The sequence below is a fragment of the Mixophyes fleayi genome, chromosome 12, assembly GCF_038048845.1.
Source record: "Mixophyes fleayi isolate aMixFle1 chromosome 12, aMixFle1.hap1, whole genome shotgun sequence".
Lineage (NCBI taxonomy): Eukaryota > Metazoa > Chordata > Amphibia > Anura > Limnodynastidae > Mixophyes > Mixophyes fleayi.
In genome coordinates this window covers 51604522-51608069 of record NC_134413.1, presented here as the reverse complement: position 1 = coordinate 51608069, position 3548 = coordinate 51604522, and the positions used below count along the sequence as shown (strand labels likewise).

Genomic DNA, 3548 nt, shown 5'->3' with positions numbered 1-3548 from the left:
AAAACATTAAAGATTCAATATGTATAAAAAAATATAAAAAAAAATAGATTTGTATTCCTTACTGACATAATACTGGAGATAAGATTTATATATATATATATATATATATATATATATATATATATATATATACACACATATACATATACATATACATATATATTATAGTGGTAGGCAAGACATAATTTTGTGTCGCGTACAGTTCAACTGACATATGTAACATGCAGTTTTATCAATTATTTTAACTGGTAACCATTTGCATGTACACCATTGTAGAGGTTCAACTAAATGTATATAACTAAAGGCATATTAGTGTAATATTTTTTTTTTGCATTTAAAACATAAAAATATTGAAATTTAGTTTCCAATTATTAACAAATAAATGTCAATTTCTTATAGTTAGCCAATTCATATGTTTATTTTACTTTCTCTTTTAAAAAGTTAAGTATAAAAATCTTTTCTATACATTTTCAATATTAATATGAGCAAGAGAAGATTACTCAATAGTGAACATAGTTACAATGTGGGATAGAGTACAATAAAATTATATATCCAGCATGCCAGAATAGATATTTTTATACAATAAAAATGTTTATGTTCTATAATTTTTGGGGTTATCTTTGATTTTTGAAGCTATACAGTGGTGTATACATTTTAATGTCTGTTTATATAACTGTATCTAAATGATCAATTGTACAACATCAACGTGGCACTCATATTACATTGAATGCAAATTTCACTTATGTCATATAATACGTTTTTTCTCATCTGCACATACCGAGAAATGACTCGTTTTAGAATTAGTGCTTTATCCGCAGTAATACATCAACAAATTATATGCACACAAAAAAAAATTCAACTCATTGTGACCCCTGTATAAGCAGCATGTCTTTTAGCATTGTGTACAGATCTCATGCTCTATCTTCAGTCCAGTAAATGTAAATAATGTTTATTTCTCTTTGCTTTTAAAATAATTCTGCTTTACAGGGTCATTGGGATAAATTAACTGTAAAATACCTTTGTTTTGGATAGCAAGGTCAGACTTGGGTAAACTTATCTATACTCCAAAGACAACAATAGTTTAAAGATAATGTTAATAACACTGTAAACACACCCTTTTAGGTTTAAAACTCTAAAATGAGAACTGTTGTAATGGAACAAGTAATAAAGAAAACAATTTTTTAAGGACTGTTATTCTTTATGGGGTTTTATTTTTATCAACAACACCTTTGTGAATTAACTTTAATTTATAATAAAATTGCACTGGTGATAATTTGATGCAGTTTTACATATTTAAAAAAAAGGGGGAAATGAATAAAATAGAAAAAAATATCCAATACCACTGAAAATATACTAGAAACTTTAATAACATTAATAAAAAATATGCATCATACAACATATAACTTATATATTAAATGCTATTTTTTGAGTCTTTTTCTATTTCTATAAATTTAAACAAAAGCATGGAAGAAGTACTGCAATAATATTGTGCTTCCATTTGTGAGAATCTTGTGGGCCTCTGGGAAAATTATAGCACAAGACAGAAAATTATCTTTCACAGAATCAAAATATACACTATAAAATATTGCCAATGTTGTGATAGTCTTAAAAGAACGTGCACATTCCTCACACAATTAGGCTGCCATATAGTTTTGGTTGACTGATATAAGCAAGATAATTGAGTTTTATTGATGCCCTTGCACCAGCAATTAAATCTCCCCCATTGTGTTGTAGGGCACAGGGTTTACAGGAGTCTGGATTGGAGAGGGGGAGGAATCGGGGTTAATCAATAAACAGCAACCTCATGTAGGAAAGGTCTAGATCCACACCTGCTGTTACTGCTATGCTGGCACAGAAATGACCTGAAGTTATTCCTAGCACTCAGAAAAATGAAGGCTGAGGGAAGTTTAAGGTGAATTTGCAAAGAGCCTCCAAGAATTCACTAAACAATACGGAATTAGCTATACACTAACCCGATCTGCACAGTATCTATGTCTCTTCAACCTCTGTACCAGCTCCCCAAAGGATTCCACATGGGTGCAGAGATCCGACCACCTAATGGGGGGTTCCTTACACTGATACGGATCCCCTTTTACTACCTATCGTGTCCCAGGGGCCACAGCTCTCTCCTGCCGTGCATGCTGATTTTTGGGGTGATTGTGGCATCTATTGGGTTACTCCTCATGATAGAGAGTGGCATCTTGACAGAAGTGAAGATGACTCCTCCACGGGGGCACCTGTCGTGGCGATCACAGAACAGAGCGATGTCACATGAGTTTGGGGACGGAGACCTAGAGCAGCAGATTTTACGGGACATAAGGAACAGGACTATGAGCAGTGTCTGCAGGCAGAAGAACATGCCACATAGCGTGTGGGAGTTACCCAGTAGCCAGCGCCGGACTCTCCTCAAACACATCATAGTCAATGACAAGTACAAGTTTCTCTACTGTTATGTGCCGAAGGTTGCCTGCTCTAATTGGAAACGGGTCCTTAAGGTGCTGGACGGCCACCTAGAAAACGTGGATGTGAAGCTGAAGATGGACCACAAGAGTGACTTGCTCTTCTTATCTGACCTATCTGTGGAGAAGATCAAATATCGCCTAAAATATTATTTTAAGTTTATGTTTGTCAGAGACCCCATGGAAAGACTACTCTCTGCCTATAGGAACAAATTTGGGGAGATTGAAGAATACCAGCAGACGTTTGGTGTAGAAATAGTTAAGAGGTACAGGAAGAACCCCGGGTTGTCAAAGGGAGATGATGTCACATTCTCTGAGTTTCTCCAGTATTTGCTGGATGAGGACGTGGACGGGATGAATGAGCACTGGATGCCTATCTATAACCTCTGCCAGCCGTGTGCTGTGCCCTATGACTTCATAGGCTCCTACGAAAGACTACAGGATGATGCAGGTGATGTACCAAAGAGCATCAATGCCCCGATGTATGTACAGTTTCCGGAGAGACAAGCATGGTATAAACCCGTTACTAATGAGACAATCAATTACATTCTTTGCAATACTCCAAAGGGACTGATCAGAGAGGTTATAACAAAGTACATTCTGGATTTCTCCTTATTTGCCTATTCATTACCCAATACCACGAGTGAATACTGTAGGCAGTAAGGTGTTAAGGTATTTAAATCGAATTGTATACAAGAATATGCTGCAGATATTATATTCATATACCTGGAAATATATGTTTTTGTCTCTATATTTAGTAGCTTGTTCTGTATTGTAAATAACAAAAATGTGTTGCATTGTATCCTTCAATAAGTGTCTAAAGCACATTACAACTTACTACAGTTTTCTACAATAGTAAGCTTTCGTAGCAGTAATAAAAAACACACAAACCTCCTAATGGTGCATGGTATGTCTCAATGTATATAAAATTAATTATAACATATACAGTTCAATTCAGTCTGATAGGATGGGCAACCACCACTGCTGTATAAGGGATACATGAACTTTCCAATGACAACTAAAGAAAAAAGCGCTGTATTCTATTCATTTTCTTTTAAACTAACATGTATGCTATGTATACATCATAAT

At 34.8% G+C, this 3548-nt stretch overlaps 1 pseudogene; it reads left to right on the top strand.

Moving 5' to 3' along the window:
- Window positions 1-1991: 1991 nt before the first annotated feature.
- Window positions 1992-3122, top strand: LOC142108202 (carbohydrate sulfotransferase 14 pseudogene; annotated as a pseudogene).
- Window positions 3123-3548: the final 426 nt, after the last annotated feature.